Raw genomic sequence first — 24,525 nt, forward strand, 5'->3', positions numbered from 1 at the left:
CTTACATATGTTCAAGTCTGTATGAATTACTGTATTTTAAGCTTGTAAAAATTTTTTCAATAAACTTATATTTGTGAGCAATACAAAAATCCATGATTTCCTGTTGTTGTTTCATTATAATATGACTGACGTTTGAGGAAAACCACCAAACTCTAAAAAAAAAAATCAAAAACTGAATAAGCCATCTGCACAACTTTTTTAATGTCTAAGTGGATGATAAAGTAGGCAATAAAGATGGAAGAAGGAGTTAAAGGTCTGACTACAAGGCAACCGTAAACAAAGGGGAATTTTATTTTAAATATTTTTTCTTCGAAATAAAAAAACTTATCTCTATATTTATTCCTTGGAACTTTCCTCCTTGCCCATGTTTTGCCTACTTCCCTGCTTTTCATGTCTAATGCGAGCTAGCTCTGCCTCGTGTCTGGTCATCGATCCTCAACTCATGCCCAAATTTCCTTCATCCCAGGTAGAGGAACACCTCCAGGAGACAAGATTACAAAGTTCCTAGGTATTCTTTTTCTTAAGCATGTTTTGTGGATGTTAATAATCAGTATGACCCCACTTTAGACATTGCTACTTATCAGTCTATAAGTCAAAGGCTCTTTTATGTAGGACATTTCACTAACTGCCCTATATGTCCTTGATTAGGACATGTACACTTAATTACTCTGTCTAGTATGACAGGTATATTTTCCTAAGCAGGGGCCCTCAGAATGTCCATAAAATGTCGATCATAAAATGAATTGAAGTCACAGTAAAGTATATCCTGTAGGTGGCAGTCATACCTCACTTATGATAAGCTGTAAAGTCTATGTTCAGTACAAGTTGGTTTACATTTTTTTTAAATAAATGGCTGTATCTCTTTCGCATATTAAATCAGATATTTAATCCTTTCAATGCCAAACATATATGTGCTAAGTGGTTGACAGAGTGGACCACAGGAGCCCTCTTGACGATCACTACAAGCTGTATTGGCCTGATTCGGCCCAGCTCAATAGTTAGAGGCATGAACCCAATGTCACTATTACGCACCAATAAAAATAATGTTTGTTCCCAGTAATACATTATTATTTGGTCATATGTTGACAGTTTCTCCTACTTCCACAAAATTGGAACAAATTGAAATAGAAATGATAAAATAGGAAAATACAATTACATTACATTTCATAGAGAGCCTAGTGATGTCACAGTTATTTCACTGGGATGCATACGATATAAGAGAAGTACCCCAAAGTGATTTCTATCCACTATACTGAGAACAGTACAAAAAATAAATAAAAGCTAGAAAGAAAATTTTCTTAAATAAACCTTCACTAACCCCATATCCTTTAAGCCTGTAGTATTACAACACATTTACAAATACAATAAAGAATAATATGTAAAAAATGGATATGGCTTTCTAGAACATAAACAAACCATTACTGTGGAACACGCAAACATTTAAAAAAAACTATTTAACATGGAGGATGTTAAATAAAGTTAAAAAAAAAAAAAAACAATGTTATAATTTAAGTCCCGGACGGCGCCCCTGTTGCCATGGCGCCCTGTGCGGCCGCACAGGTCGCACACCCCTAAGGCCGGCCCTGGCCTTATACTCCCAGATATGCCACATACTCCCAGATATGCCACTCCGCCCTCTCCACATATGCCTTATATACCCTATATGCCACATACCCCCAGTATGCTTTACACCCCCAGATATGTCACTCCGTCCTCCCCAGATATGCCTTATACCCCCCAGATATCCCATAGTTCCCTGATAGATTCAGACTTGTTCACAGCACACTGACAGGATTAATCTTCACTGCCACCAGGATTTAGAGTCCCCTTAGTTTGCCCCCCTTTACCTCTAACTGCACATTAAGTTAACCTTATTAAATTAATTAAATTAACCCTTAGACCTCAGCATTAAATTAGCCCTAAAGACCCCATTAACCATAACTGCCCCTAAATTAACCCTGACAACCCCACCAATAATAACTGCCCCTAAATTAACCATAAAGACCCCATCAACCACAACTGCCCCTAAATTAAACCTAAAGACCCCATCAACCACAACTGACCCTAAATTAACCATAAAGACCCCATCAACCACAACTGCCCCTAAATTAACCCTTAAGACCCCATTAACCATAACTGCCCCTAAATTAAACCCCACCTCCCCTAACTTTCAGCAGCCCAAATATACATTTTATACTCACAGTTAGAGCTGTGTGGATGCTATAAGCAAATGGGCGGGGCCAATCGGCAGTGTGACTGCAGGGCGGGACTGAGAGAAAGAAAGGGGCTGGGTCGATCGTCAAAGTGACTGCAGGGAGAGACTGTAAGTAGTAACTGCTGTGAGTCACACTGAATGAAACTGATTATAAAACGAGGGGTATTTTTCAGAGCTTTTTCCTCGAAAAAACCTTCATTTTATAATTGATAAAAATCGATTCAACTAATCGATAATAAAATTTGTTGGCAAAGATTATTATCCATTTTATTGATTAGTTGTTGCAGCCCTAGCCAGGATGTTTATGTGTAATATAAAGCGTGTATGTGCTTGTATATGTATGGGCAGGCATTTGTATGGGAGGAGTATATGTGCATATTTTGACAGTTTATCCATTACTGTTACTGTTTTGGGCCTAAAGAGTATAGAATGAATAAAGGGTGTGTCTGAGCCAGAATGAGAGGAGACCGGACTGAAAGGAGACCCCAGTCTCTGAGAGCATACTACTGTGGGTACAGTCTGGGTGCTAGGTAAATCATGTGGATGCAATCTGGGCAAATTGTGTGTCTGTGTAATCTAGATGCAGGGTCTAATCCTGTGTGTGCAAAATGGGTGGTGGGGCAAGTCCTGTGGGTGCAAACCAGGTGATAGGGCAAATCCTTCTCTATACCTGCAAATACAGGTTTTGCATGTCTTATTCATTTGATCTATACCAGCAATACTGCATTACCAGGTGTTTATTTGATCTATACCTGAATTACATGGGGGAGGAAAAGAGAGTTGTAGCACAGTGAATAAGGGGACAAAGGGCGTTGACAGTTTTATTAGCCATGAGAAAGAGGCTGTGCCAAAGTTATCTTGAAACAATTTGTGGTTTACTTTTGTACAAACATTTAATATGCACATACTTTTGTAGCAGGAAAAACATAACATTTCTGTATACACCAACTACTTAAAATTAGAGTAGCCACTATAAATAAGTCACTCACATTTTGTTCTATGCTGTTTATCTTGTGGGAAATCCATCCCTGATAATATTGTGCATGATCAACATTAACACAAAATACAGACCATTTTTTATGTTGTGCTGATTAATCTCTTTTAAATTTTTTTATGGCAAAACCATTTAAAGTACAACAAGATAAAACATAAGGCAAGGTTCAGTGGGGAGAGACTGATGCTAGGGTGGCTATTTCTGTATACTGTATCCAGTTGTCTTCAAACAAAAAACCTTGCTAGCCCACAAATATACAAAATTTTTAAAATGTAAAAATGAAAAATACATTCAAGTGTAATTACAACTATAGTGCACAAAAGATATGTATGCTTCTGAACTCATAAAGTATATGCTAATGGCAGAAATTAAATGCTTTCTATGGCACAAGCACTATAGCTAAAGTGGTGTTTGCGTATTCATTGTTGTTTATTGATCGTATTGAAATAAGAAGAACTCATTATGGTTATTGTTGTTTTGTATTCAAAGTATACCAAAAGATAAAAGATTTGGTCAGTATCACACAATATCATATATAGAACTGGGTGAGACCAGAGGTCTTGGCTCTTATACACATACATTACATTATAGTGCACATTTGTCGTTACATGACCCAAAACATTACATGCAATGTCCAAAATTACCCCAATGTACTTAGATTCTTTCTCTGCAAATTTGTCCGCAATATTCTGGCTTCTTAGGGTACTTCCGCAAAAGAGCAGAGTCACAGGAACAGGCTCTCCCCCATTCCTCCAATTCTCCCCCATTCCTTTTGCAAAAGTGCGTTGGGAGTCAAGACTGAACATGCAGGGACAAGCGGAAGAGAGAGAACGTGAGAAAATACTGTTTTAGCTTTTTTTTTTTAATTACATTTTCTTTAACCACTTAATGACAATGCCGATTCTGGCCCATCATGCACTAACATCCAGTTAGTGACAATTGGCGTGCCAGGACCGTCATGGCTTTAAACAGGTGCAGAAAGTGTTCTATGTTCGCTTTCTGTACACAAACGGTGTTGCTGTAATGTCGAGGCATTCATCAACACTGAAATCGGCATCAGGGGCCATGTCTGGCCCTTCCCCATGGCGTTAACGTCCGTTTTAAACGTCATGGCGGACACCCGTTTTAAAAAAGTTTAGGAGGTGATCAATGACCAGAACCGTTGGAGCAGCGCTCACCCGGCAATCCCCGGGTATAAGCTGGAGAGTTCCCAGGTATGCTTATTGCCCCATAACAAACATAGCAAAAAAAAACATTGGGTATTTCTAAACTTAGGACAAATAGTAGAATATATTTAGCAGGTTTTTTTCATTAGCTTTTATAGATGAGTAAAAGAATTTTCAAGTAAAAGTCTTTACTTCTTTTCTAAATTTTTCACCATATTTTATACTTTTTTAATGGTAAATTATATGATACAATCAAAACAATGACATCTAAAGAAATCCCTTTGTGTACTGAAAAAACAATATATAACTTGTGTGGGTTCAGTAAACGAGAAATAAGAAAATTACAGCTAAACACGAACACCTCAGAAATGGTAAAACAGCCTTTGTCACAAAGGGTACAAAAAAAAAATCACCCTTTGTCACGAAGGGGTTAAATTAACATCCACTGTTAGGGGACAATATGGTAAGTATTGCAACCTGATCATTTATTAGTATTTGTCTTGTTTTTTTGACAAAAAATGTCGCTGATAAGTGATCAGGTAATAAATATGTATTACATTTGTATTACCTTAGATGACCCCTCTATCTTTCTAGGGCAGGGTCAGCCAGAGGCTGTCATAATGATCAGATCACTTCTATTGGCCAGGAGTGATCTGATCATCATCAGCCCACTTTTGATTGGTTGGATCCTTAACTCACAGCAAAAGAGTTTAAAACAAAACAAAAACAGCACTGACCTGGAAGTCAAGGGTGCTTCCAGGTCAAGTGCTGTTTTTGTTTTGTTTTTAACTCTTTCAATGCTGATGATTCATAGCTTGTGGGGACATTAACCCCTGCAATGCTATCGTGTCATACATAATTGTGGCATTGAAGGGGTTAATGCTGCGCCATTACTCTTAATGGAGAGATCGGGCAGCAGGGGAGGGTTGGGGATGGGACACAATCGCTCTTTTTTGCTGCTGCTGTTCAGCTTGGGCAACACGTGTATTAACCCCTAAAATGCGTTGTGACGGACCGACCAGGGACCTCAGGTTGTCCCTCTCCGTCAAGAGTGACTTCTCCCTTCAGGACAATAATTCCCCCGCAATCCGTAAGTAATATCCCCAAGCAAAGTAAAGGGATATCGCTATCCAGTACCCAAATAACCAGGCAAGACTAGTCTATTGGTACAACAAGAGGAGAACTGATTTATTTTAGACACAGACGGCTGGATATATCCAGCAAAACACACATTAACATAAAAGAAGATATTGGGATACAAACCGCCCCCTTAATCTGCATCCCAGAGACAACAGGGCAGTAAAGGGATTAACAATACAAAAAAATACAGACGCCACTAAAATAAGGAATATTGTCTTGATTAGATTATCTCCCAGACCTTAGTGTGCTGTGTAAACAGTTAGGAAATAAGGCAATAAAATAAATTTTTATAAATAACTAACAAAAAGACTTCATGTCACTGGATAACATTTAACTTAGGGGTAGGGTGACTCTAGGAACCGTCACATGCGTGATTAAAGGGGTTAACGCTGCACTCTCGCTCTTATGGAGCGATCAGCCAGCAAGGGAATGTTGTGGCAAGTGTGGGGACCCAAGCAAGGCAAAGCCCCCTTCCCTGAAGCTGCCTGTGACAGCTGGGAATGAGATCGCTGGTACACCGATTACCACGAATGTGGCGACGTGGGAGCATTGTTATTGCATGGCGTACCCCCGGACATGAATGGGTTTAAATAACCCCCCTTACGCTTTGTTAAATTCCTTTGAGTATTTAAATGTTTCTACCAACTCCACTCTTCTCTCCTCCAAACTAAACATATAGTTATTTTGGCCTAAACTAACACATTAACATACTAAATCATTAACATACTGCCTCAAATTGAATCATCCAGAGGGACCTTCTGACTAATGAAAGTAAATAGAAGGAAAGGAATTCACTAGGCTTGTGATGAAGAACTAGCACAGGTGATGTTTACCATCTTCCAGGCCAACAAAGATATTACATTTATTGGAATAATACAAAATAAAATCCATGTTTCTTCAGTACTGTACTCTATTACTATATATCTACATATCATTTAGTTCTCAAATAAAAAACTTGAATTTTTTCATCCCCGTTATAAGCCTATTTTCATTATTGATCTGGTTTTATTTCTATGACCTTTCATGAATGGAAGTATATCTGCCGCACCTACTTCCTCTTTTCCATTTCCATTTTTTGTATTTACTTAGTGACTGGGGGTTCAAACATTCTGTAAAATAATAGAGGTATTTGAATCTAATCTTTAAAGCTATAAATTACCACACTTAAGAGTTCAATAAAATGTTTTCAACATGGAACATTCAAACAGGCTTCTATATTAGGCAATAACAAAATAATGCATTGTGACAGTCCATGTGATTGCAGATATACTCATTTGGTCCTTGGCCTTATTTTATATTCAGGATACCTATATATTTATCCCATGCATATTTAAATTTCATCTCTGTATTTAACTCTAATAATTTTGCTGGGAGTCTGTTCCACTTATCTACCCCTTCTCACACTTAGTAAAATTGCATCAAAGTCTCTTACTAGTTTTAGACTATATTCTCTTGTCCTCGCGCTTCTTTTCCTTTAAATGTTTCTGCCACATTCTGTCTCTCACTTCTCTTCCCCAAGTTATACATTCTGAGAGCCTTTAGTCTTTCCTAATAATTGTCCGTGACATCTCTCCAGAATATCTATATCCTGGAGCATAGAATGTTGTTCAGTAAGCCTACATAACATTATCAGTGACATTGTTTAAACAAATACGCCTAACCCTTGGTGCTGAAAGTGTCAGACTGTTTGATCATTTATATTCTCTTGTTTGCTGTTTGATAACTGTTCTGTAAATCAATGAGTCAGACAGCCTTTCTTACAAAGATTAATCAGATGCGTGTTAACCCTTGGAGTAACAGTAGCCGGAAGATCTGATTAGGACTGAGATATTTTAACTACCTTACAAACAGCTGTTAACTTTTATAAAGTACTGATATTAACTTTTTACTTACAACTAAAGCTATTTATTCATTTTTGTAAATATTTTATTATATCTTTTCATGTGACAACACTGAATAAATGACACTCTGCTACAATGTAAAGTAGTGAGTGTACAAACTGTATAACAGTGTTAATTTGATGTCCCCTCAAAATAACTCAACACACAGCCCAGTAGCGTACCTAGCGGGGGGCGGGGGGGGCGGCCCGCACTGGGTGCCGCTCATCAGGGGGGTGCCAACTTGCCGGCACCCCTCCAGAGACGGACAGTAATGTCCGCCGCTGGAGGAGAAGGCTCGCAAGGGAGCGGTATCGGAGGTCTTTAACAGACCTCCGGCTCCCTTGAGTGATTTTAAGCCGGTTCCCTTGAACCGGCTTAAAATCACTCAAGGGAGCCGGAGATCTGTTAAAGACCTCCGATACCGCTCCCTCGCGATCCATGCGGCAACTGCTGCTGTGCGCCGGGGTTTCTTGTCAGATCCCGGCGCACAACACGGAAGCCGCGCCCACCGCCGTCCGTGCCCTCTGAACCGGAAGAAGACAGAAGAGGAGCGAAGAAGACAGAAGAAGAGGAAGAAAAGGAGCTTACTGCTGTAAGAAGAAAAGAGGAAAGGTAGGAAATCATTCAGTGAGAGTGACAGTGAGAGTGGATTGGTATGTGTGGAATCTGTGGATTGGTATGTGTGGATTGGTATGCGTGGAATCTGTGGATTGGTAACTGGATTGGTAAATGTGGATTGGTAAGTGTGGAATCTGTGGATTGGTATGTGTGGAATCTGTGGATTGGTATGTGTGGAATCTGTGGATTGGTATGTGTGGATTGGTATGTGTGGAATCTGTGGATTGGTAAGTGTGGATTAGTAAATGTGGATTGGTAAATGTGTGAAAGTGATGGGTGTTATGCTGTACCATTTCCAGTGTCTTTTTCATTATATAATTATGCTCTAAAGTACATCATAACTCCCATCACTCTATACTGTTCCATACAGTGGCAGAGCTGGGAGACAGAGGCCTTGCACCCCCACCGCAGGACTCCTGAAAGGTAAGTGAACTTCAAAGGGGGGAGAGGGTAGATAGGGAGAAGGGAGTGAGATGGGGGGGTAGGGGGTAGATAGGGAGAAGGGAGTGAGAAGGGGTAGATAGGGCAGAAGGGGGTGAGAATGGGTAGATAGGGAGAAAGGAGGGTAGCAAGAATATTGAAATAAAGAGTCAGAATGAGAGAGTGAAAATGAATGGATTAATGTGTGGATGAATTGTTTGAATGAGTGAGAATTAATGAATTTGTGAGAATGCATCAATGAATATGTGTAAATAATTTGTGTGAAAGAATAAATGATTGTGTGAATGAATTGTGTGAATGAAAGTGAATTAGTGAGTAACTGTAAAAGTGTTTGTGTTAATCATAGGTGTATAGTTGATTTGTCAAAAAGGCAAAGATGGTATAAGCAGGGTGTTTATGGGACAAAGATGGCACAGGTAGCGTGTTTATGGGACAAAGATGGCGTACACTCGGCTGTTTGGGAACAATGCTGACTCATGCTGGGCTGTTTGGGGGCAAATATGGCACGTCCTATGTGTGTGTAATTTGGGTGCTGGTCAGGTTCTATGTGGGCAATGTGGACGCTGTTTTTTTTGGAGGGTTATTAAAGAAAGCACTATTATATGTTCAGTAAATGTTATTTAAATGTATTTATTTTACTTATAAGTTATTAATTTATTTTTTCAGATTTCTTGTTGTTTACAGTTGACATACAGTTTACAAATTGGTGCAATAAATATTCTTAACATAATTTTGTAGATGTCTTTACATTTGGTGGGGGGGGGGTGCCACTTACAGGATCCGCCCCGGGTGCCAAAAACTCTAGGTACGCCCCTGACACAGCCATTAATGTCTAAACCTTGGCAACAAAAGTAAGTACACCCCTAAGTGTACAAATTGGGCACAATTAGCCATTTTCCCTCCCCGGTGTTATGTGACTCTTTAGTGTTACAAGGTCTCAGGTGAGAATGGGGAGCAGGGAGTCTGGAGCATGGGGGGCAAGACTGGGTATGCACTGGTAAATCTGGGGGAGCAGAGTGGCATAACAGGGGTTCAGAGTGGCATATAGATATATAAAGCATATAGGGGGTATAAGGCATATTTGGGGGGTAGAGTAGGAAACCGTGGGGCAGATGTGTATAACTGGGGGGCAGGTTGGCAAGTAAAAGTAAATAAACACACAAAAAAATGCATTTTTCTCAATAATAGTTTTTATTAAATAGGAAAAAATAGTTTACATGTGAATTAATATTTACTAGTAACACTTTTTTTCTTATAGGGTAGTCCTACATTCAGGCTTTTTCTTTTTTCCTAAATTAATATTAAAATTTTACGGGGTCGTCTTATAATCAGGGTCATCTTATAATTGAGCAAATACGATACTAGAGCCCATATTTTGGTGGCTGTAGTCCATGCGAGTGTAAAATCATACAGATTTTTGTAACATTATATAATTTAGTAAAACAGATCTACACATTTCTTTGGTATATTTTATTTCTCATATTTTGTATGTTTTCTGTTCTGATTTTATATATCCTTTTCACTTTATTGCGCATTATTAACAAACACTGTATGTGTTGGTTATTATATGTGTTCTAAAGGAGAATCGTGTTTGTTGTAGATAACTATTTGCACTGATATCTGTGGTCACTGTGTAGTCAGGGGTGCAGAAGCCATTATTTCTTTGTACTTCTTTGTGTACAGTGCAAACACGTTCTAAATATAACTGCTGAAAATATGATCTGTCCAGGGAATTTAAGCTTGTTATTTAAAGTAGTTGCCAGAAAACAAATGACTCAAACATCACAGATGAATAATGTTGTCACACACAGGGCTGTATCTTGCAACCAATATTCCATTACACAACAGACAAAACTGATCCTCTGTTGTAGGAAGCCTGTAAAACAACGAAGCAGGAAACTAAATATAATAGAATATTAGAATTAAATCTAATTCCAGAGGAGTAAAATAATATTTTTAATATTAAAATAAATAATACAAGGAAAATATGCACTCTGGAACATAAAGAATACAAATAAATATAATTAAAGATTATAGCAAGGCATTCAGCAACACCAAAAACCCATCCCAGGATGCACTGTAACCGCTCTGGAGAGCAGTCACAATCGCCACCGGGAGAGATTTTGCCTCTCACAAGATGACAGCGGCCATTAAAAAATAAACAAGTTCTCAATAGGGTACTGCATTCAACCATGCAAGTCAATAGAGCCCAGCTTACTTATCAGAATGTGATTAGTAAAACAAAAAACAAAAAAAAAATAGTAACATGTAAATATAATTCCCCACTGATGTCACCATCAAGGGAACCATCTAGTTCCAACAAAATGAAAAAAGTCCAAAAACATTATTTTATGAACATTTTTGTATGAGCAAGTCCTAAAATTAGCTCTATATCTTCACACAAATTATTGATTTAATTGATTAATTAAATTGAAGCGGCCAGCTTCAAAGATGTCCCAAATAACATGTGGGGACCACATGGGGATGACCACATGTCAAAATTCCAATTTGAAAAATCCACACCTTGAAAATGTGGCCTTTTAGACCCCCCCCAAAAAAAACCGACAAACCCTTGCATGGGTGGTATCACTATACTCAGGAGATAAGAGCGGAGTGACAGAAGTAAATATAAACGTAACTCACCCTCACCCCAATGGGTTATATAGAATAAATGACATGAAAAAATGACAAGAAAATAATAATAATAATAGTGCACGCTGTATGATAAAATAACATTTTTTTTAAAAAAATTATAAAAATTTATAAAAAAACTCACATTCTGATGAGTCAGACAAAGACTGACTCAAATCATCAACGCCTGGTGTGATTAGGGATCACACACCCAACTGTATTTGAATGGAAATATCTACAAATGGATAAAATCACATAGAGCAATATTGCAACACATCCAAAATGGACCAGAAACAGGTGGCTACAGTTAGCCTCTCACCTTGCCTAGAGCCTGTAACCTGGCTCCAGGGATAAAGAACACGGTACCCCCGGGACGGGCCGCGGAGTAGGCGCACACCCCTTTATCTCTGCGACTTTGGCGGTGTGGAGGGCGGTAGGCCGTGGTGCCCCGTTCTCTTAGTCGCCTTCGCCTTTGTTGCCCCTGTGGGACAATCCGGACTTTGCTCCAGGGCGAACCTGGGGCGACCGAGGGTTCCTGGGGCTGCCCTTGCCTGTTCGTATTCAGGGGCTCCTGAGGGGTGGTCGTGTTTTGCCCTTGGAGGTGTTGCTCACGGGCGCTAGCCCTACGTGGCTGGAGCGCTTTACCCATCATCAAGTGACGCGCTATATTACTCACCTTCCTAATCGGCACTTCCTGCACAGGGACCCGACTCGCTTTGAAACCTGGTGTGTTGGGGATCGCCCGCCGGAGGGGGCTGTCTCCTTGCTCTACTCGCTCCTTCTGGATTCTGCACAGGCCTCGAGGCCATCTTTCTGCCGGGTCTGGGAATCCCAATGTGACGTGCTCCTTACGGATGCGGACTGGGAGAGGATCTTTCTCTTTACACACAAGAGCTCCAGGGCTTCTAAAACCCAGGAGACGAACTACAAACTTCTTTCACGTTGGTATCGGACGCCCCAGCGGCTCCACCTTATGTTCCCCAATACCCCTGATAGATGCTGGCGATGTGGGAGGGACGAGGGTTCATTGCTCCACATCTGGTGGGATTGCCCCGGCGTCGGGGTCTTTTGGTCAGACGTCCACCGAGTGCTTTCCGAGCTCTCGGATTCCCCCCCGCCGTTCCGGGCCATGCCCATGCTGTTACATCACACTGCACACTCGGTCGCCAGCTACAAGACGTCTGTTGTTCGCCATTTATTGGATGCTGCTAAGAGCCTCATTCCCTTATTATGGAAGCAAACTAGGTCCCCGTCGCTTCGGGATTGGGTGTCCCGCGTGGAGGAGATTAGGATCATTGAAGATCTCACTGCCGTCTCATTGAAGCAGAGAGAGAGATACACGGCCACGTGGTTCCACTGGCTCGCTTATGTGGCCAGGGGCGCCTTTTAGGCTTCCTTCCGCGTCGCTTCCGCATTGTGCCTTGTTTCCTTGCGGTCCGGCCCCAGAGCCGCCTCGTCTAGTTCTTTGATGCGTCTCATTTGCTCCTTGGTTGCATGCCTTTTACTTTCATCATTTTGCCTCTATAACTGTATGATGTGCAATGTCTTGTTCTGTACACTGGCTGCTATGGATGGTTCCGTGTTTCCCTCCCCTGCCCCTACTCCCCCTCTCTCCTATTTTTCTTCTGTACCCCGTCCTCTTTCCTCCTCCTTTTGAAATTTTGAAAAACCCTCAATAAAACTTGATTTCGAAAAGAACACGGTACTGACTTAGGGCAGTACTCCCCCTTTAAGGTGATGGACAGCAGAGTGGATCCAGCAGAGTGTATGGAGTATATGTATATAAATATAATATAAAAGGTGATGTAAATGTAGAATAAATACTTTATTACATAAATTACAACACTATCATTAAATATACTCTATTTAAGTGCCTCTGTGAATCCTCCGATACGCGTTTCGCCCATGGGCTTCCTCAAACCAACTTGTCATTTATTCTATATAACCCATTGGGGTGAGGGTGAGTTACGTTTATATTTACTTCTGTCGCTCTGCTCACTGTTGGTGGGTTGCACCACCATACCTGTCTTTTATCTCGTTGACGTGTGGGAGAGTGGGATTCCCACGGAGTGTTGTAGCGCATGTACACTTTTACCTATTGTTTTTTCAATTTTATACTCAGGAGATGTTGAACAGATACTGGGATGTTTACAAAAACAAAAACTGTCTGTGCTTCTCACCCTAATAAAGTTGGCAACAAATATATAAACATAATATAAATGAGAGGTTTTGGTTATATGAATTGGCCAAAGCATAATTAAGCTCACCTGCCACGTCAAGGCACACTCTCAATAGGGTGAGATCCTACTCTCACCTCCTACATAGTGGGCACACAAAGCAGTTTATACTGCTACTAAAACCTTATTAATGTGTTGGGGAGGTGCAATTAAACCTACTCTCAATTAAACCCCTGGACAGCAAGCTGCAACCAGACAAATGAGGAGCCAACAACCTACATATGTGCAGGCAGAGAAAAGAAAAAATGTCGGTGCGCTAAGCTAGTCCCAGGCTCAAATACTACAAATGTATAAAATGAGGCCTACCAAACAGATGCTGCAAATACAGTATATTGGCTGTACAATGTACATATAAGCCGCACCCTTAAAGTTTGGTGCTTTTTTCAAGAAAAATAAATTTTTAAAGAAAAAATACACATTAGTGGAATAGTAAAACAATATTTTATCTAATGAACAGGAATACATGTATTTAAAAAAATTTGGTATCTATTACGCAGTTAGCATAGGTTTTTTGCTCCTTATTCATAATGCACCTTACTTATAGATATGCCACTCTGCCCACCCCCCCAAGACTTACAATGCATCCCCAGACTCCCTGGTGTCTAGCGGGGGCAGCTGGTGGCCGTCTGCGCGATGTGCGTAGACAACCTCTGCCGCTGTTCGCCACTTCTTTTATGATGGAGCACCTGCATAGACGCCCCGGCAGAAGTACCGGCAGCAGCAGAGGTTGTCTGCACGCATCGCGCAGATGTTCACCAGCTTCCAGAGAGGAGGATCTGGATCCTAACCCTGCTTTTTGCCCGCAGCAGGGCTAAATGGGACAAAGAAGCACCTGCCAACGCCCAGAACTGCATGTCCCCGGAATTGGGTGATACAAATTGCGCATCCCTGCGCTAAATCCCAAGTATAAGACTTAAAGTGGGGGGGGGGGAGTGGGGCCTATAATCTGGCCAATACGGTATATCTGTGCTACAATAATTGCCACCCCAATTAATTCATATATGAGAAAAATATATTTGAAGTATATTCACCATGATATTGTAAATTTTTTTAGTACATGTGGGTGACTATGACCATCAAATTGTCAACTGTGACTTCTTGTTTCACAGGGGTATAATATTAGGTAACACATAACCCAAATTCCCTTAGTCATTCATATAGCTGTGATTTTTCACCAAAAGATTGTTGAACTTCACAAAATGGAAAGTGGCTATAAGAAAAAATCAAAAGCATTGAAAGTGCCCATTTCCACCATCAGGGGAATAATTAAGATAAAAACAAAATCATTGCGTCAACACACTGTGATGAGGATGTTTCGAGTGGACACAAAATCTCCAAGGATCACAGCTGGAAAATTGCAGAAGTTAGTTGGGTCTTGGGGTCAGAAAGCCTCCAAAACTACAATTCGACATCACCAACATCACCACAAGTTGGTTGGAAGGGGAAAAGACTACCCTATAGGAAAAAAAGGTTTAATAGTAAATATTATTTCACATGTAAACTATTTTTAACCCCTTCGCGACCTTTGCCGGTTCAGAACAAGAAGGTCACTAAATGACCTTTGACGGTCCTGAACCGTCAAAAAATTAAATAAGCTTAGAAAGTAACATAGTAACATAATAACATAGTTCATAAGGTTGAAAAAAGACCAAAGTCCATCAAGTTCAACCTATATACATATTGTGTCCCTACTGTGTTGATCCAGAGGAAGGCAAAAAACCCTTATGAAGCAGATGCCAATTGCCCCATACCAGGGGGAAAATTCCTTCCCGACTCCAAATATGGCAATCAGAATAAATCCCTGGATCAACGTTCTGTCCCTATTAATCTAATATCCATAACTTATTGCTTTCAAGAAACACGTCCAGGCTCCTTTTGAACTCTTTTATCAAGGATCACTTTCTTCGCTTAAACGGCCTTGCTGCAATGCCTCGATGTCGAGGCATTCAGCAAGGCCGAGATCGGCATTGGGGGCCATGTCTGGCCCCTCCCCGGTGCGTCAACAGCCGCCATACATTGTATGGCGGCGGACGCCCGTTTTAAAAGCGCTTAGGAGGCGATCAACGATCGCCTCCTAAACTTAAATGGTGTCGCTGGAATGCCTCGATCAGGAGGCATCCAGCGACACCAAACACTTACCTCTGGGTGGGCTGTGACCGCTCCGGAGAGCGGTCACAGCCGCCGCTGCCGGTGATCTTCGCCATCAAGCAAGATGGCGGCGGCCCGGGAAATAAAACAATAAAGACGAAAAAGTTCGCTAGAGGGTCTCCAGAGAACTGGCTCCACTTGCTGGTTGAATACAGGTACTGCATTCAACCATGCAAGTCAATGGAGCCCAGCTTTCTAATCACTATGTGATTAGTAAAATATTCAAAAAAAATAAAAATAAATAAAAAATGGAAAAAAAAATTAAAAAAAAATGTGCTAACATTTAAAAATAATTATGCAGTGATGTCACTAGATGAACCATCCAGTACCAGCAAAATGTGTAAAAAAAAATATAAAAAAAGTATTAAAAAAATAAAATTAAATTAAAAAATAAAGTTTATTATTTTGAGCAAGTGCTAAAATTTCTCAAAAATCTCAACAAAGAGTTAAAATAAAAGCACTTCAAATACCCAAGGGGTGTCTAATATATAAAAAAAATGGCTGATGGGGTAAATTGGAGTGGCCTAGCTCAAAGATAGGGCATAGGTACAGACTGACCAAAATGGAGAAAAAAAGCGCACTTCCCAAATGTGGCATTTTAAATCTGAAACAACCCGACAAACCCATGCATGTCGGGTATCACTGCACTCAGGAGATGTTCCTGAACACACATTGGCGTGTTGTTTGACAGTGGCATATACCAGGACCTGTATATCTATAACTAAAGTACAATTTGTGTGAAAAAAAAATAAAAAAAATTACTATTACAAAGTTTGACAAAGTGTAGTTCTATAATTGGTGCATGGAAAGGGTTAAAATAACAGCATTTGGAATACCCTGGGGTGTCTAGTTTTCAAAAATATATGGTTTGAATGGGTTAAATTGAGTTAACCGGCTTCAAAGATATTCCAAAGAGGAGAGGGAGGCACAATGACCAAATGACCACCTGAATTACGCATGCCCCAAAAGTAGCCTTTTACCAGCCAAACAATCTGACAAACCCATGCATGTGGGGTATCGCTGTACTCAGGAGATGTTGCTGAACACATATTGTGGTGTTGTTTGACAGTGACATATACCAGCACCTGTATATCTATAACTAAAGTACAATTTGTGTGGGAAAAAAAAATAAAAAATTACTATTACAAAGTTTGACAAAGTGTAGTTGTATAATTGGTGCATGGAAAGGGTTAGAATAACAGCATTTGGAATACCCTGGGGTGTCTAGTTTAAAAAAATATATGGTTTGAATGGGTTAAATTGAGTTAACCGGCTTCAAAGATGTTCCAAAGAGGAGATGGAGGCAGACTGACCAGATTTGTTAAAAAAGATTTGGAAATCATAAAACGCTGCTTGTACTTATTGCCCTATAACTTACAAAAAACAGCAAAAAAACATAAAAACATTGGGTATTTCTAAACTCAGGACAAGTAGTAGAATCTATTTAGCTAGTTTTTTTACTTGCTTTTTTAGGTGAGTAAAAGATTTTTCAAATAAAAGTCATAAAATGTGTTTTTTTTTTCAATTTTTCACCATGTTTTTTTAATTTTTTTTATAGTAAATAAGATGATACGATCAAAATAATGGTATCTGAAGAAAGCCCATCTTGTCCTGAAAAAAACAATATATAACTTATGTGGGTACACTAAATGGGTGAGGAGAAAATTACAGCTGAACACAAGCACCACAAAAGTGTCAAAACAGCCTCGGTCCCACAGGGTACAAAACGAAAAATGAGCCCGGTCCTTAAGGGGTTAATAAAAACTATGCATTTTTTGTTTTTATTTCCTTTTATTTGCCAACCTGCTCCCTAGTTAAGCACATCTGCCCACAGTTATGCACATCTGCCCCCAGGCTTGCCACTCGGCCCCCAGATTTGCCTTATACCCCCTATATGCCACTCTGCTTCCCTAATATGCCTTATACCCCCTATATGCCACTCTGCCCCTAAGATATGCCTTATATCCCCCTATATGCCACTGTGCAACCCGGATATGCCTTGCATCCCCCTATATGCCACTCTGCCTCCCAGATATGCCACTCTGCCACCCAAATATGCCTTATACCCCCTATATGCCACTCTGCCCCCCAGAAATGCCTTATACCCAACCAAATATGCCACTCTGCCCCCCCAGACTTACCAATGCATCCCCAGACTTGTCCTGCGTGCTTCAGACTCCCTGGTGTCTAGTGGGGGCCGCCGGTGGACTTCTGCACAATTCCCGTCATAGAAGCCTCCACTGGCTCCCTATTACCTTTAGAATTAAATTTTAAATCCTGGTTACATATAAGGCCCTCCATAACACTGTTCCTCCACACATTTCTGCCCTCATAAGCAAGTACTCTCCTACTTGATCCTTATGTTCTTCCCATGGGCTAAGGCTCTCCTCCTCAAAAAAAGAAACATCTCAAAACCCACTTCTTCAGCGAAGCATACCATCTTAGCTGCTAGAACTTCCCTGTCACTGATGCAACCCCACACTACTTCTCACCTTTCCACTTTGTGCGTTATGTTTGTCACCCCATTCCCTCAAGATTGTAAGCTTGCGTGCAGGATCCTCTCCACCTAATGTATCGGTTTGTCTTAGTCTGTCAATTCTCGTCTTGCATACCCCTTGAATATATGTATTGTAATAAGTGCTGCGTAAATTGTTGGCGCTATATAAATAAAAGATAATAAATAATATTTTTGTGTATTTTTTTGAAACAATTAACAAAGATTTTTGTGGAATGCACTGTACATAGATGGTGACAACAGAAAAGAACCAATCAATTTTTTTATTCTAGTCTTGTAGAGCCATATATACCGTTACTTAGCAGTTGGTTAGGGATTTTGATTCATTTTTACTTTAGTCTTCTATTACTAAGGGTTAGTTAGGGTTTTAATGATTGTAATGAAGGTTTTATTTTAAGGAATGTTTTTCTTTTTACATACTCTATAGTTTTTATATATATATATATATATATATATATATATATATATATATATATATACCGTATTTGCTCGATTATAAGACAAGGTTTTTTTCAGAGCAAATGCTCTGAAAAATACCCCTCGTCTTATAATCGGGGTCGTCTTATAATCATACCTCAAATAGGTCTGACTATGAGACGACTAAGATCCAGATCCCCTCACAGCTTTTATTTAAAAAAAATAGTTTAGATGAATTAACATTTACTGGTAAAACTTTTTTCCTATAGGGTCGTCTTATATTCAGGCTTTTTCTTTTTTTCCTAAATTAATATTCAGATTGGGGGGGGGGGGGTCGTCTTATAATCAGGGTCGTCTTATAATCGAGCAAATACGGTGTGTGTGTGTGTGTTTGTGTGTGTGTATATATATATATATATATATATATATAATCCGTGACTGAAATGTTGAACTTATTGCCACCTGTATGGGAACAATAAAGCTTGTTGGAGTCCGTGAGTGCACGGTATATATTATTTATATATATATATATATATATATATATATATATATATATACAAACATGTATTTCTTGTTTTTCATTATCTTTTAAACATTATATTGCATTGAGAATAGCCCTCATCTGTTCTATTATTTTCAGTGTAAACCAATATATTCAAATAGTACAATTTATTTACAGGCAATCTAGTTAGCAAATAGTAATAGCTAATGTCACTGGATGCATTTCAGCTTTTTTTTTTCTTTTAGCAGAAAAAAACAAGTTTACATATGTTTATCAAAGCCAATGTAAATATTATGATGTACCATATATATTTTCTAACAATTCTGTAATTCCATGGTCATTGTTTTTTTCATTCTATAAAGTTAATTGTAACATGAAATGGCACAATACTTATTTGTGCAGGGGAGAGATGATCACTCGTACCATGCTTATTCATTTTGCATATATCTGGCTTTAGAGATCAGTGAGTTGGGTCACAACATTAGGAAAGTCTTTGTGAGCATTCATACAGACCAAAATCTAAAACAAATGGAGGAGTTTAAGCTTACTCGGTTTTCACTCGTACAAATCTACTCTCATCCATACTTGCCCAGCTATGCCTAGTTTGTGGTCTTATTGTTTAATGAGGAATAAGGGTTTCACACAGTGTTATAATTCTATATGTTTACATACTTATATACCATATTGTCTTTACACAAGCTTTGCTGTGAGTGTTCGAACCTGGGGAGGTAAAGGTAAATCATCTAATCCGCCCCACAGTATCTAACATACACACTGGCACATTTACAGTACATTTTTGTACAATTAAGAGATAAGCAATCTATTGCAGGTCAATAGTTGAAAAGTAGATTCCAACTCTGAATTCACTATGAAAAAAAATCAAGATATGCAACAAAGGATCTTAATTAAAATAATGTGATTATTTTTGCTATAACGCAGAGTACCCAAAAATATTGTCACATGCACCCAGCGGCAGCCCACATTCAGCAGGAACAGTGGCATTTTGTTTTAAGACACAAAACATAGTCTAAGTGTCTATGTCATGTAAAAAAGTTTTACTTTACGGAGAGGGTGGTAGATAAGTGAAACAAGGAGAAGTGGTTCATACAGTGAGGGAATATAAAAGGTGCATGGGATAGGCATACAGCTAGCCTGAATCTAAGATGAGACTTAGGAATGATTAAAGTTTGAGTCATTAAAATGTTTCTATATAAAGTGATTTATCATATAACAAGTCAAAAAATTTGACCAAACACCATGACCATACCTGGGAACATGAGCAGGATTGCCTACCCACATCTCAAGGAGAAAGGGCTCCGGGTAGTAGGAGCCTGAAAATTCACAGGTATGACCATGACTAGTGACTAGACTCAGAGGCCTGAAATTTCATGTGTCAAGGTGTTAAAATCAGCTATGAAAAATGCCACAGTACTATGGTGGGTCAAAATGGACTTGGTACACAGTTCAGTAGCACAGCACCAGTAAGTGTCCATGTAGAAAATCTATAGAACTGAAATAAGTCATGGCAAAACATCTTCCTAAAATTCTCTTGGAATGTTACTTAAATTGCCTATGTGGCTCCAAGAGGAATCCTCCTCACCCACCAGATGCTCTTCGCACCACTACATAAAAAGTCAAAGTAAAAATAAAATAGTGGGCATGATGTAAAAATCATAAGAACACACAAATAACAATCTCGGTTTTAACAGCGCTATGGAATTTGATGGCTCTATATAAAACGACAAATAATAATAATAATGCACCTTGTCACCTTAGTGCCAGGACCAGACTAGCTTCGAAAATGGAAGAGAATGGAAAGAGGGGCTATTGGATGCCAGCCACCTGTCCAGTCTGGAAACAAATGACCACAGAAACGGCAGGTACTATACTGTAAAATGGATCTAAAACATTCTCCAAGTCATCCAGACAAACCTAAGTAGGTTAGGAACAGTAAAATGATATAATGTAATTAAGTGATCCTCAGTAAATATTCTAAAGTAAATATCGTAAACCAACTACTACGTTTAGTTTAATATTAAGTAATGAAAATGCACACACCATCAAAAACAATTAAGTTTATGTGCAGTAAGTGCAATGTCCTTGGAACTCAACCTGTAGACACAAGAAGGTGTGTAAACAAGACACAAGAGCAGCTTTTTGCATCAGTATTGTTTAGGGCTGCAACAACTAATCGATAAAATCGATAATAATCGATAATGAAATTCGTTGCCAACGAATTTCATTATCGATTAGTTGAATCGATTATTATCGATCATAAAATGAGGGTTTTTTCAGAGCAAACGCTCTGAAAAATACCCCTCATTATATAATCCGTTTAGTCTGACTCACAGCAGCAGCTCCTACTTACCAGCCCCTCCCTGTAATCACTGTGACAACTGGCCCCGCCCCCTTCCTTCTCCCAGAAGGCCAGAACCACATGGCTGTGACACTCATCTAACTGTAAGTATAAAATTAATATTTGGGCTGCTGAAAGTTAGGGGAGGTGGGGGTTAATTTAGGGGCAGTTATGGTTAATGGGGTGTTTAGGGTTAATTTAGGGGCAGTTATGGTTAATGGGGTGTTTAGGGTTAATTTAGGGTAGTTGTTTTAAAGGGGTATTTAGAGTTAATTTAGGAGCAGCTATGGTTAATGGGGTGTTTAGGGTTAATTTAATGATGAGGACTGAGGGTTAATTTGATTAATTTAATAAAGTTAACTTAAGGTGCAGTTAGAGATAAAGGGGGGGCAAACTAAGGGGAATCTAAATCCTGGGGGCAGTGAAGATTAACCCAGTACTTATTTAAAAAAGTATGGTGTCAGTGTGATGCGAACAGGTCTGTGACTCTATTGTAAGAAATTATGACCCTCTTACAAGGTTATTCTTTTAGGGAATGTGTGACGAATAAAGCACAAATACAAACGTATAGAAAAATGTATATTGATATTGAATTAGGCTACTGTTACCGGTTATAAAACATATAACATACAGAAAACGTTTGATAATAATACAAAACAAAAGGGATACTTAAGCACATTCTTGGGAAACCTCTCTCAGCTCACAGGCTTCTCCCGAACGCCATCTTGCGCAGCTTTGTTCTGAGTCTCCTGACCCAGGACACTTCTGTTCACTGCGCTCTCCTTTCTCAGACTCCTCTTTCTCAGACTCCTCTTTCTCCCAGAATCTTCTTTCTCTTGCAGCCCCTAACTAGTCATCCCAGAATTCCTTGTACCTCCCAGAAAGTGGTTCACCCAACCCCTCTTTTCAGACATTTCCTGTATGACCCAATTATGGAGGAGACAGGTAGTCTATGCAAACATGCACACAGTTATGTTAATATACATCGGATTCAGTTGTCTGCCCCCCTGTGGGGTATCCCACCTCTGTTGGAGCCTTTGTTCCAAACCCTTTGTAATGCATTACTATGCAAATTACCTTACATTGTAAAACCAGATATCTCACCTTATAGAAACCCAAATCGTCCCCAAAACATTATGCAATAAATGTAATGTCCCATTTTAAAGGCACCCTTAATTTCTTACACTATGAGGGGACAATGAGATATCTGGGGGGTATAAGGCATATCAGGGGAGGACGGAGTGACATATCTGGGGGTATAAGGCATATACATTAAATAAGGCATATGTGGGGAGGGCAGTGTGGCATGTCTGGGGAGGACGGAGTGGTGTATCAGGGTGTATAAGGCATATCTGGGGCCACAGTGGCATATCTGGGGGTAGACTGGAGTGGCATATGTGGGGAGGGCAGCGTGGCATGTCTGGGAGGCAGTGTGGCATGTCTGGGGAGGATGGAGTGGTGTATTAGGGGGTATAAGGCGTATCAGGCACAGTGGCATATGTGGGGGTGGAGTGGCATATGTGGGAGGCAGCGTGGAGTGGCATATGTGGGAGGCAGCGTGGAGTGGTATATGTGGGAGGCAGCGTGGAATGGTATATGTGGGGGGCAGCGTGGAGTGGTATATGTGGGAGGCAGCGTGGAGTGGTATATGTGGGAGGCAGCGTGGAGTGGTATATGTGGGAGGCAGCGGGGAGTGGCATATGTGGGAGGCAGCGTGGAATGGCATATGTGGGAGGCAGCGTGGAATGGCATATGTGGGAGGCAGTGTGGAGTGGTATATGTGGGGGGCAGCGTGGAGTGGTATATGTGGGGGGCAGCGTGGAGTGGTATATGTGGGAGGCAGCGTGGAGTGGCATATGTGGGGGGCAGCGTGGGGTGGTATATGTGGGAGGCAGCATGGAGTGGCATATGTGGGGGGCAGCGTGGAGTGGTATGTGTGGGAGGCAGCGTGGCAAGTCTGGGCTCAAATGTGCATAAATTGGGGGGGGCTGGTTGGGAAATAAAGACAAGAAATGTATTTTATCAAAGTTTTTTTTTATTCTGCTGTTTGTATTTAACATCATTTGTTTATTAAATTATCTTAAATAAATGAAAAATTTACATTCATTTTTTTATCCGATTAATCGATTAATCGAAAAAATAATCGGCCAACTAATCGATTATGAAAATAATCGTTAGTTGCAGCCCTAGTATTGTTTCAATTTTGTTGATTTATAGGAATGCAATTACCTTTCAGGAATTTGCATACACAGTTAATGTGGATTTAGGACTGTGTATCACATACTTCCTAGTAGTCCTGAAAACTAAGATAATGAAACATAAAAAAATGTTGAACTTTTCCAACAATTTTGGGACCAACAGTAGCTATGCAAACATTTTTCAGAAACGAAGAAAAACACAAATCAAATTCGCATGGGCAAAACCTAAATGACTCAAAGATGTTTCTGGAAAAATCTTCATTCAAACAATCTAATAGGGAAATCCAAAGGAGAAAATAAATATAAATTATACATTTAGATCCCCAACCATGACTAAAAACTTGTACACTGGTCTAAACTCAAATAGCACAATGTTAGAATGGCTCTAAACCATTTCCAAGTCATCCAGACAAACCAAAAAAAGGGGCAGAAAAGTAGTACACTTTACAGATCACCTGTAAATATTTTAAAAAGTAAAGATGTTAAAAAATTGCTACCTTTACTGCATTTCGTTGTCAAAATATACACACCATTAACAATTATGTTGATGTATTTTAATAACATATTTCTACTCAAGAGCACTATGCTCTTATTTGTTATTACACATAATGCAGAGTTATATCATGAAAGGTCATACCATAATTCTAAATCATGAATCACTTGTTATAGGCCTTGTATTACATAGTAATCACATTGTTTGCACTTCATAATAGTACGTTCTTCTTGCTATACAGATATAGACTCTAGACTGTAAGCCCCCCTCACCTGTTGTCTCTGTTAGTCAATTTGTTATGTTACATACTACTTGTTATGTCCTGTCTACCCATTGTACAGCACTATGGAATTTGATGACGCTATATAAAACAATAAATAGTAATAATAATAATAGAGGTGTTTATGCATAAACAGCCTTTGGAAATCTAGCTTTTATGTCTTACATCACTCTAAATTCTGGGCTAGGCTCTTGGCTGGCAAAGGGCTGGGTAAGATTTGGGTGACTGCCATGTCCATTCATGCATGAGGTTTGCCGCATCCCCTGTGTAATATAATATTATATCATATAACAT

This window comes from Sceloporus occidentalis, unplaced genomic scaffold, assembly GCF_023333645.1.
Source record: "Sceloporus occidentalis isolate IW3139 unplaced genomic scaffold, rSceOcc1.0.p SCAF_25, whole genome shotgun sequence".
Classification (NCBI taxonomy): Eukaryota; Metazoa; Chordata; class Lepidosauria; order Squamata; family Phrynosomatidae; genus Sceloporus; species Sceloporus occidentalis.